This window comes from Parasteatoda tepidariorum, chromosome 7 (assembly GCF_982258835.1).
Source record: "Parasteatoda tepidariorum strain Cologne lab strain chromosome 7, Ptep-v5.0, whole genome shotgun sequence".
In the NCBI taxonomy this organism is placed as follows: domain Eukaryota; kingdom Metazoa; phylum Arthropoda; class Arachnida; order Araneae; family Theridiidae; genus Parasteatoda; species Parasteatoda tepidariorum.
The window spans coordinates 73,334,000-73,347,189 of record NC_141761.1 but is presented as its reverse complement, the minus strand read 5'-3'; positions in this window follow the sequence as shown (position 1 = coordinate 73,347,189).

Sequence of the window (13,190 nt, the reverse complement as noted above, 5' to 3'; positions counted from 1 at the left end):
GTATCTAACTTTTCCAATAAATAATTTAAAACTTTTCTAAAAGCACTAATAAACAATTACACATGGGCACCATATAGGCATCGCAGCAAAGAGAAAAAGAAAAGAGAGATGAATTAAATCCATGCCCGAAGCGAGATTCAAACCCCGGTTTTTCCTGGTACGAAGCCAACTCCTTGTACACCATACCGCCCTGTTGGCTGGACTTAACTCGTCACTCTATTTTCGATTGCCTAGTCTTAATTCCAGTTTCGCCATTCTAGTTAACAATTTCCCACAATGCACCATGATGAGATTTGGAGTTGAGGAAACATCTTCGTTATATATTTGAGAGATCGCGTTTCGTCACATATCTTCTAGCCAGCTTATCATAGAAATTATATTATTATTTTTAAATTTCCCCTTAGGAGCAAGTCAGCATTTAAGACATCTATGGTGACATAGTACGTTATTGCCAGTTTTTAAGAATAAATTTAATATCAGTAATTACCATTGAAATGTTAAATTTTACCTTGTCTATCAGTTTTTGAGTTTCTTTTAATTACTATTTTTTGAAATTTACTCTCATTGTAAGATTTAAAGGAGTAGATTTTTACCACAAACTTAATGCTACAGGCTGAATGGTGACACTAGTTGATCGTAGCTGGTCAGCACCAATCAAATAAACATCAATGAAACGAAAAACCCTCACAATCAATCACCAGAAGAAAAAGATCAAAAATCCGTCATTTTTGTAAATAATTTACTATCAATTAATTACGGCATTTAATCAATGGTGCAAATTATGTCGAACGGATTTGTGTTAAGAGCTTATAAAAAAAACTAAATCAGGGTAGACTTGAAGGACTGGCGATGAAAAACATACACAAGAAAATGCTTCAGAAAACAAGAAGAAAAAATTAAGAAAAATAAAGAAAAGGTTTTGAAAAGCATGCCATGCAAGAAATAAAAAAAGAAAGAAAGAAAGAGAAGAAAAAAAAGCTTTAAAACATAAAACTAGCTACTTATAATGTTTTCCTTAGCTAGTTCTATCTAGATATATCAAAATGATGATAAGAAAATGGCACACTAAGGTAAACGGTGTTGAACAGCCGACGCAATTCTGAGTTAACGACTATCAGTGTTCAACCCCATTGCCTTGTAATTTTGAACCCAATCCAGAATACAAGGGAACTTCCGGATCAAACATTGGGACAAATTAGCCATCATTAAGGACTTTTTGGTAGAACTAACCAACATTTGCTTTACATGGAGAAGAAAACTATGAAAACCTTCCAATATTAGCCCAACCGCAAAAGAGTTCTCAGCATGAGGGTATTTTATTTTTGCAAGCACTGTGGTCGATATGAGCCGGAAGCAGATTTAGTATCAAACTGCCAATAATGAGATTCGAACCAGGATCATTGGGAGGCGAGCACATTATACCATGATCCATCAAAAAATATCAGAGGTTTTGCTAAGTTTTCCTTATACAGCGGAACTATTTATTAGCGGAACTAGATAGCCTGGTTGGTAGGTCAGCGAACTAGTGTTCGTGAGGACGGGAGTTTGATTTCCAGTCGGACGAAGAATCCGCGAGTTTTAAATAATGAGTGATGCAAGTTAAATCTGTCGGGGTCACAACATCCTCCAAGTTCTCATAACAAATTAATACCTTTAGGGTAGCGGTGATGGCTCAGGGGATAGAGCGTTCACCTTTCAATGAAGTGAACCGGGTTCGAATCCCAGCGATGGCCGGTCGTTACGAATTCCGCATCTGGCTTACACCGACCATAGTATTGAAGTAAGAGAGAGGGATAATGGGTTAGAGTCCCCTTGCCGTGAGACTAACCTTCGGATGTTTTCGTGGTTCTCCTCTTCATGTAACGCAAATGCGGGTTAGTTCCATCAAAAATCCTCCATGAAGGCAAATTTCTCCCAATACCTAATCCAAGAGTTCCTTGTCTTCTGGATTGGGTTCAAAATTACAAGGCTACGGAGTTGAACATTGGTAGACGTAAACTCAAAATCGGGTTGTCTGTTCAACGACTGTTATAAAATAAAATAAAATATTGTAATCCACCATATAACAATCTGATCTTTTCTTGCTATTTTTACTGAAACAATTAAATAGCTTAATAACTAATTACGAAAAAAATTTTGGTTAGGAAAAGGAAATTTTTATCATGGGTAAAGTAACACTCAATTTTTGTAAAAAAAAATTCTTTTAAATCAACATAGTTTGTTACATAATTAAAGTCATATAACGAAGAATAAATTTAATATAAACTACTTCAGAACACGCGTAAAAAATATATATATTTTTATCAGCAAAATAAACAATAAAGATAAACTCATTTTCCTACTCTCTAATTTTTTAAATTAGTTTTGGAACAATATTTATTTTTATTCAGCTGATTGTAAATGCAAATAAAACTTTAAAACTTTATCTTAAAAACATCGATAACATTTAACTTCGATAAACTAAATCGATTCCTCTCTGAGCTTTATTTATTTCAAGCCCACTTTTAACAATTTAAGAGTTGTATACTTTCATTGTTTGTATTATCTGTTATCAAAATAGAGTACAATACTTAAGAAGATGTATTCAATTGTCTGATGCGATAAAAAAGATTAAAATAAACTGCTCTTCAATTTAACAAAAGAAAAACAATCTTTTCTACACGCGATGTCTTCGTTGATTAAACGTTCCTTGAAGAAGTTTTATTTTTGTAACGTCTCACGCCTACAATTCTTTTCTTAAGAGTCATAATTAGCGAAATTAGTCTTGTTTTATTGTCTTTCTGAGTTATTGCATACGATTTAGAAACATGCAGTAGGAGTATATACTAATTTTATTGCATCTTTCTACCAACACAATAAATTAAAACCAAGAAGGAAAAAAATGTCTTTATAATTTATTCGTTTTTAACGAAATTAAGCTTGAAATGTTTAGTTTAAATTTAAGATTTTTAAAATTTTTTATAAGTAGAAATTTTTATTACTTGATTAGGAACTTCATGGCTTCAATTATGTACAAATTGGAAATAACAGACATGTTTCACGCCCTCAAAAGCAAGAGCCCATTTCGAAAATTTGTCAAGCGTGAAAGCAACTAGCAAGTCTTGAAAATGGGAGTCTGTTTTTGAGTGCTTGAATTATTTTCGCTGTTATTTATATTTTGCATGCACTATTTGTATCAAATGAGATTTTTAATTAAGTAATATCTTACAGCTTCAGTTTCTTGGGATTATTAGTTAAAGACAATTTATTATTTAATTGTAAGCAGTGAAAATAAAAAGGAACACAGAGAAAAAACTTGCTTAGAACTCAAATTATTAAAAGTTATTCATTTTTTAACAAAATTCAGTATTTCTTAATTATTTTTTTCTTCCCTTTTTTCGAGCAGATTTAAATTTTATTTTTTTGACAATGAAAAGCTTAACTCAAAGGTTGTAACTTTAATAATAGTAGTAATTATTTATTTCGATCATATTTTTCCGTTTGAAATTTAAAACAAAATTTCAGTCTTCAAATTCCTAAACAAATTTTTTAGAGGACAAAAAAATTTTTCTGTAGAAAGTTTTTTCAGTTGTTATTATTTTTTTTAGATAAATGAATTTTGACAAAGTAGCAGTTCCCTATAGTTTGCAAAGAAATTAAAAAAATCTGAGGAATCAAGCGGCAAAGAAAATAATTCTTTTAAAATCTGGAGGAAGCATACGATGTGTAAGCGCATCGTTTCTGTGTACTTCACTTTTAGTGGCCTATCTAAAAACAAAAATTAGTTTTTAAGTATAGTTAAGCATCGACTACTTTAATGAAACCTCGTTTTGTACCATATTTCGAACTACTGTTGAGATAAAATTAGTATAACTATAGGCCCATATTACCTGAAGCATACACTTCACAAATATGCAAAAATGAAATTACAGTCGACACGTTTCAAGCGCATCAAAAATGGGCACTCATTTTCAAGATTTGACAGACCTGAATGTAACGAAACAAAAAATGATCTGAAGAAACGTAATGTTACCAACAAAAAATAGAAAAATAAAGGTGAGAAACTAAACTAGTGAAACCACAGAAGCCGAGAGAGAAAAAAGATTTAAAAAAAAAAGATTAAGAAAAAACACAGTGGCCCAGAGGCAAATCAGGTAAAATGCAATTCCACGCGTTATGGAGAGGTGGGGAGGAACTAATTTCATTAACAAAGTAATCAGCATTTAAAGGAATAAAACAAGATTCCAGGTGTATCAAGAGGAGATGATATGGCTGGGGTGGAAATAATTTAAGCATTGTTTAAAATGAATTTATGTCCAGGATGAAGTTACTTAAAATTTCTTGATAACGAACATAACTGTCGTGTTCCTTAAGTCTAAATCTTAAAGTACCCCAAGTCTTAAACTGTCGTTTTCCTTAAATTTTAAAGCACTTTCGGTTTCACCCGATTTAGGAAGGTCGCACTGGTAAGGAGTGTGGCAAATGCCCCAATGAGCCCATAGTTCGATAACCTGATATTTATATCTGATTTTCCCTTTCTTCTTTGAAGTATTTGTATAGCAAATGTGAGCCTAGGGTCTAGACTGAATAATTAAAACAATTATTTGCAACGAAATACTAGTTGACGCATTTTTTTAAAGATTAATTATGATCATAGAATTCCATTCGTCCTTTCCCAAATTATTATCTTAATCATTAAGAACTTGTAACTTTTTTTAAATTTTATATTTTAAGTTACCAAGTATTTTTTTGAAATTTAATTAATTAATTACCATTTAATTGTATATAAAATCTGATTTGTAACTCTTTGCTGAGGATTTCTTTTACTACTTTTTTTTGCTGAGGATTTCTTTTTCTTTGTCCCTGCTCGTTTCGCTTATCAACCCCCATAGTTGCCCCTCATTCCTATTTGATTCTTTCTTTAAAAAAAGTCGATATTTTTTTAAAAAAAACAATTATCATTTTGTTTTAAAATATGTAATTGCCATAATTTTTTGTAAGAAAATTTTGTTAATATGTTAACCGTAACTAAATGAATAATTACTTACTAGGAGAGTAAAATATTTGTTTGCAGACAAATATATTTTTATTCTTATTGAATTTAAAAAAATGTCAAACAGATACTTTTTTATATTTGTGAGCATAAAAATGATATAACAAACTATAGTTTCAGGAGAAAAAAAATTTCCTGCCACGCGACTAAAATCCATTTTCTTATTCTTTTTAATATTCAAGATCATAAAACACATATACTTTTTTTTTTTAGTTTATGAACATAAAAAGGAAATCGGAGGCACGGAAGCGGAAAAAGATTTTAGCAGGAAGAAAAAACGTTATTTAATCCTTTTGAAACCACGAAGAATATATTAAAATACTGTTTATACACTTTATAGTCATAAAAATAGAATAGAGATCTAGGAATCATTGTTACATTCTTTGAATTTCACAATAATATAAGGAATTGATCCAGAAGAGTATAATTTTATTTGGCTGGAAAAAATATTTTTAAGACTTAATGAATATCAAAGCTTTAATGAATATCAAAAAGTTAAATTTTGTGTATTTTATGAATATAAAAATAGAATAAACAACTAGATTTTTAGTAGAAAGAAGTATTTTGGAACTAAATCTATTTTCTTATTATTTTTAATCTTCAAGATCATAAAGCAATGTACATTATTTAGTTTATGAATATAAAAATGGAATCGGAGGCACAGAAACGAAAAAATACTTTTAGCAGGAAAAAAAACGTTATTTAATCCTTTTGAACCTAAATAGAATATATTAAACATACTGCATATACTTTATGGATATAAACATACAATTGGAGGTTTAGGAATCACTTACATTATTTTTAATTTCACAATGAAATATGGAATTGGTCCAGAAGAGTAAAATTCTTGTTGGCAGTAAAAAACATGTTTTAATCCTATTAAGATTTGATGAATATAAAAAATTTATATTTTGTATGTTTTATAAGTATTAAAATGAAATAACTAACTGGAGTTTTTTGAGAAAAAAATTCTTGTTATGAAAAAAATACATTTTGAATTTTTATGAACCTCATTTTTATATCCATAAATTATATCAAATAAATATACTTTATGGATATAAAAATGAAGTTGAAGTTTTAGAAGCATTATTGTTGTCGGTTAATTTCTTTTTCAATTCTTTTGTACTTTAAAAAAATTCCAACAGATATATACTGTAACTCTTTTATTGTAGAAAAATAAGTTTGCTATCCTTTTAACCGTAAGAAATACTAAACTTATACTTCATATACTTAATAGACTTAAAAAGGCATTATTGTGATCCCATAAATGAACATTTTCTTGGTAAGAAAATTCCTTTTTAAATAGTTCGAGCCTTTAAGAATATCAGAAAATTTTGAATATTGGGAATACCACAAAATAAACTGCACCAGCTGTTCCTAAATGATGTTCCGCGAAGCCCTAGAGTTCCGTAGAAGAATTAAAAGGGTTATGCAAGTTAGTAATTTTTAAAACCAGTGAGGAGTTTTGAAACCTCATATTATATTTAGATTCAATCTATAATTCATAATTTATTTAATCTTTTGGTCGCCTTTACGAAATTATTTTAAGTAAAATGCCAAACAATTAGAAGTGACATTTTTATAAGAAAATATAACATTTCTGATGACAATATAATGAACAGATTACGAAGAGAACAAGCATTTATATCATCAAACAAATTTTAAAAAAAATAGCTAAATTCCTTAATAAAGAAATATGCTTCCCTAATAGCTATTTTTAATGTTTAAAATATTTCTTTTTAGTTTTCATTTTCGCCGACCGTCTGTGTAGGGGGCAGGGAGCTGTTCTTGCATCAGAAAGGTTCTGGGTTCGAGTCTCGGGCATGGCACGGATGTTCTTTCCTTCTTTGTACTATCTGTCCTAACTGTGGGAGCGACGTTGGCCCACCTAATATGGTGAAGAGAGGCCAACAAAATCGCCCTGTAAATGCCTGAATTGACGGATGTTAACACAGTTGGGCATTGGAGAAAGAAAGAAGAAGAAAGAAGTTTTCATTTCGGAGAAAACAGTAATTTAGTTTTTTTTATTCATTTTCAGCTTTATGATTCACCAAAAACAAATTCATAATTATATCAGACGCAGCACAAGGACTACAAATTTAACTTTCGACCATTTTAGGATAATTAATTATATTAAACATACTGTACATACTTTATAGATATAAAATTAGAATTGGGGTCTAGGAATCACTGTTAAATTTTTTTGAATTTCGCAATGAAATATTGATTTGGTCGAAGAGTAATATTTTGTTGGCTGAAAAAAGCATTTTTCAATCCTATTAATCTCTGCATCCCTTTCCTATTAATCTTTATAATCCTTAGGGTTCCGCATCCTCCTCCCCCTGAAAAAATGCGAACCGCTGCATTACACCAAATAAATATAGCTGAGGAAGGAAAGTTTTATAGTAGCCTGAAAATGTCATGTCTACAATTTATCTTCAAAAATCCATAACAAGTACTTTTGAAATCAGATGAAAAGATAAGAAGTTGATTATAGAGTTGATGTTGTTGAAGGTCAACCGAACTAAAGTATCATATCCGTTTTTTGCTGTTAGAAAAGTAGGCGTTCCTTGAATGAGTGACCGCAATGATTAGAAGACATGCAGCTGATTTCACTTGAGCATCCGCTGTATTCTGTTTTGTCTTGAATCATAATCAAGTTTTCTAATGATCCTTTGACATGCTAATTTTGAATTTATTTTCAGAAGAAAAATATCCTAAAAAATGTTGATGAAATTGTATGATGATATGAGGTACACAAACAATTTGAGTATTATTTAAATTTTTTTAAATCTGTTTTTAAAATTTTACTTACTATATCATGTCATACGTACAAGGTGTTCCGTAACGACCACACTTGATGGGTAATTTTAGAATCCTCATCAAAAATAAAGAGGAAAAAAGTATACAAAGTAGGGATTGCAAACTAATATTGAAGTGAAGAAAATCAAAAACGCTATCGAAATCTAATTAGTCATAGTACAAGATGGCGTATGTAAAAAAAAACAAGACATATTAGATTGAGAAGCGAAACAGAGAGGCGTTAAAAGACGACAATTTCAGATTTGAGCATCCAATTAAACATGTTTTGATGTTTATTATGATACCTCTGTGTAATGCGTCTGATTTAGTTAGTCCAAATTCTCGAATCCAATGTTACATCAGTCACCTCCAACAGACAGTGGCGGATCCAGCGGGGGGTCATAGGGGTCAAAACCCCCCCCCAAAAAAAAATTGAAAAAAACAATTGAATTTTTCTTATAGTTTACAAGCGAAATTAAATATTTTAAAAATTATTTAAGGGGGCATATACACCTAGGTAAGTCGGAAAAATCGATTTTTTTTCCATCTAATTATGTTCTTCACTATTTCAAAAATCATAATCCATAAGATTAAAACGAAATTCGTCATAGTTTCATTGTAAACATTAATAATGTTGAAGCGCACTTCAACAGGTTTAACCAAAGATTGTATTTGCCAAAGTTTCTAAAAAAAGCATTACATTTATTATTTATAGATTTTGAATACTTGAATTATTTATGTATTGTTCTATTGTTCACTATGAAGAAAATAAATGAGAAGACTAGCATTAAAAACTCCATTTTTTTAATATTTAAAAAAGAAAATTTTTGTAAAAAAATTAATTGGGGGGGGGGAGGGAATCTGAGTCTATGACCCCCCCCCCCCTCAGGAAAAATTTCTGGATCCATCCCTGCCCACAGATGATTTCAGTTAGGAATATTTATAAATTCTACTGCACTCGTCTTAATGATTCGCATAACGTCATGCATATTTCGCATTCGGTGATCAAAATATTGATCTTAACTTTTCATACTTAAACACCATGCTAAAAAGATATTTTTACAAATTTATATGATTCATGTTTGAAGCACAAATAAATGAAAGCAGTTTTAAAAGCAACCGTTATGTGGATATTATATTGATAGACAGTATTTTGCATGTTAAATTTAAATTTTAAAAAAAATTGAAGAAAGAAAACGAAATATAGGAGTGAATAAAAATTAAAGAGTGGCAGTTTTTCCTATACAATTTTTAAAATTGTGCTTAAATATCTTGGTCCCAAAGAAAACTATTGTAACAACATTATACAGATTCAATAAAATGTGATCTTTGAAATTTGAGCTTGATTTCTGTATAATATTTACAGCTTAAAAAAATTGCTTACAAAATTGAAAGGTAATTGAATCTGCTTACTTTTGGTAATGTTTCAAATTTATACAAAATATAGAAAATGGCTTTAAAAATATAAAGCTGTTTTACTTGGCCTTAATATATTTTTTAGCCTTGGTGCAAATTCTGTATATGCGCTATTTTTAGAAAAAAAAATTCGTTCATAATAAAAATTACGTAAAAATAAGATTTTCAATTTACAAACATCTTGAATTTTTAAAAAGTTGCATCCCTAAAATAAAACATCTTAACATCAACTGAAAAATAATTGCCAAAAAGTAATTATAATTTTTTAGTTCGTTTCCTTAAATTAATGAAAATTCTGTCTGTTTCAATATATTAATAGTAATAATTAACTTCATTAAATCAATTTTAATTCCTAAAAATTTAATCACATCCCCCCAACCGATTGTATGGATTATTAGCCTAATATACAATAGTGCTGCCATTTATGAAATTGAAAATGAATATTTAACAATATGGTAAGAATATATACGTTCATTATAATTTATATTGTGAAATAATTGAAGAGAGATTAAGATGCGTTTTCAGAACATTAACTGCCCATGCTAAAAAGAAATATGGGCAGTAATGGGTAAAAAATTTGAATTTTTAAATCTTTACTAATGACTTTAGAGTTTTTCTGCAGATTCTGCTTCATTTTTTTTAATATTTTTGATACATTATTTTTCTTAATATTAATGCCCTCTCTTGAATATAGCGTTAATTATTATGCTTGGTATGAACTCAAATTTATGATAAAAACAGTTCAATTGATAGAGTAATTATTTATTTATTTAATTAATTTACTTTTTATTTCAAAACAGTTTATTTATTTACCCTCCTGTTAATTTCTTAATTTTCTACGTTTTACTTAATAAAGACAGTTGAATCTTTAAATATTGAATTTGGAAATGCTATAGGCCAAGACGTACTAATATTTGAGGACTACTATCTCAAATAATATTACGCCGTGCTATAGCCAAAATAATTTTCTGGTGCTGCCATCTATATTAATTCTAGCATAATAAATAGAGGAGATTGATAGATTTATGATTGTAAAGCATTGACAACAAAATCAAAGGACAATTGTGTGGTTTTTATTCACAATTTTGAACGAAGATAAATATAATTGTTTTCAGAAGAAAAAGACAAACATAACATGATCCAATGCTGAATGCAAAAATTAAGCGTTCAATGCTTAAGATTTCCTACGATTTCAGAAGCCAAATTATTTTAAACTAAACGTATCGAATATTTAAGAAATTGCAGCGTACAAAATTTCAGAAACCAAATTTTCGAAAATTGACTTTTGTATCAGGTTTTTAATTTTTGATTTTATTAATGCAATATTTTCGTAAAATAATAGTTTTAGTGCTGCCATCTATTATTCGTCATGAACAGTTACGCTTCATTTATACAGCCATATACTATCTTTATCATGAGGTCACTTAACATTCAGTCAGAATTATATTTTCTGTTTTCAAAATTCGAGTATTCTTTATCATTTATGATAAACATTTCTTTGAAACCGAAACATATTAGGATTTTCATATTAAGGATTGCAAATTATTACTGAAGCTCAGAGGAAACGGAAACCGGATATGTGAAAAGGAAAGTAAGAAAAATGGGATATTAAAAACATTAAAACTATAATTTATATTGCCTGTTGAAACTTTGAAAAGAAAAAATTCCGTAGTTTTGATGAAATACTATTGAGTTTTGGAAAGGGGGGCTTAAAAACTCATGTATTTCTTTATTAAGAATGAAATTCGTTATTCACTTTTTTCTAGGAACATCATTTAAGCTTCACCTTTAAATAAACTGAATTTAGATTCACTTAATTCTATCTTTCTTTTTTTTGACTCCAATAGTGATTGGTCAAAAGTTTAAAAAATCTTCGATAGAAAGCGTCTAAAACATAGCCATTGCATTTAAAACATTTTGCGTGGATAATAAAATATGCCATCAATTGGGGTAACTTTAACCAGTTTTAAGCTTTCAGCGAAAGAAAAAAAAAGCAAGTATTTTAATAACAATTGGAAAAAGATTCGGATTAAACTCGGGGGTAGAACTGACAGAGTTGATTGTTGATTGTTTTCCCTTTCATTGAAAGTACAAAAACAGGTTTGTGGGGAAAAGCTACCCATACTACTGGGGTTACTTAGCCCTTTAAATGTTTTCCATTAAAAGTTACCTACCTCTGCAACTGAGGTAACTTAATCATTTAAATGTTTTCTATAGAAAGTTACCTACCTATACAACTGATTTTCAATTGAAAAGTACGTAAGTCAATTTCTACGAAATGTCCCTGACGGGAAATAAGAGTGACTTAAATTTTATTCATTGCTATATATTAATATCGAAAAATATTTTTTTTTACTCGGAACACTTTGACTTGCAAGACTGGCGTTATAAAAGTTAGGAGATTTTCAAAAATAATGAGAAAAAGAGAGGACATGTATATAAAAATACATATTATTATCACACAGTTTTAAGATCTTGAGAAATACTCTTCGAAAGAAAATTTGTTTCGCTCACTTAGAGATCAAGTTTTAAAAATTACGTCAACCAGAGAAATTCTGGATTCTTTTACTTTTTAAAGAAAAGTGAGCAATGTACTAAATCCGTATGTCTTTAGTTCTGAGACAATAAAAGCTCTAAGCCATTTCCACGAATATTTAAATTTTTTTCCAGATAATACTTGAATGTTTCTTCCCGAAGTATCTCGCAACCACATTCTCTTGCTTGCATGCTCAGGGACTTTTCTTCAAATTGAATGTCTTATTTCATTTCTATCGTTCTTTCATTTTTTTCCTCTTTTTTTTTAAACACAAATAACTAAATAAATAAAAAGCAGAATTGGTCAAGACACGAGTAGAATTGGTAATGTCAGAAACTTTCTCAATGAGCAAGTCTATACACCGAAGAGCCATTACATTATAACCACCCTCCATCTATAACAATGGGGTCGATCAGGTTTTCATGGTTTCTCGCCCAGGAACAATGTTTTCATGGGGCACATTAGGATCCATAATCCTCATAGAACAATCCCTGACTTCTGTAAGCTACTTGAACATAGTTGCAGACCAGTTTCACCCATTCATGGCAACAGTTTTTCCTGCGGGGAAGGTGTTTATCAACAGGATAATGCACCATGTCATAAGGGTCGAATCGTCATGGATTGGTTCGAGGAACATTCCAGTGACTTTCAAGTCATGTCTTGGCCCCCAAATTCACCTGACCTTAATCGAATAGAGCATTTGTGGTCCTACTTGGAAAACCAAATTCGTGCTGCCACGCTCACATTGCGAGGGGGTACCTCGAAATGTGAGGGAATTGCAGGACCAGTTGGTGAGCGCTTGGTACCAGATACCTCAGACTACTTATCAGCACCTTGTGGAATCAATGCCACGGCGGATGCTAGCTGTTTTGAGGGCTAAAGGTGGTCCTACATGTTATTAGAAGGGTGATCATAACGTAATGGCTCTTCGGTGCATATCTGTTGTTCTGACAAACTGTGACAGTTAGTGAGAGGTAAAGTAATCTCAATTTTATACGCGGATCATGGAGAGATGTAATTCAACAAAATAATTAAACGATAAATCAAATTAATTATTATATGTAACACAAATAGGAATAATGTGCATAACTTGAGAGTGAGTCGTGGTGGCTCAGGGGATAGAGCGGGATTCTTTGTAATCAGGGGTTCTTTGAAAAAATTAGATTCAGAAAAATTCAGATTTTATTTTCAATGAAAAATTATAAAAATATTCAATTAAGAATTATAAAAATTATCTCGTAAAAGAATATTTTCTTTCTCCAAAATTTTCCATAGCACTTGTTTGTGCCGTGGTGGCTCAGGGGATAGGCCTTTCAATGAGGTGAACCGAGTTCGAATCGCAGCAATGGCTGGTCGATACGAATTCCGCACCCGGCTCGCGCCGACCACAATTCTGATGTAAAA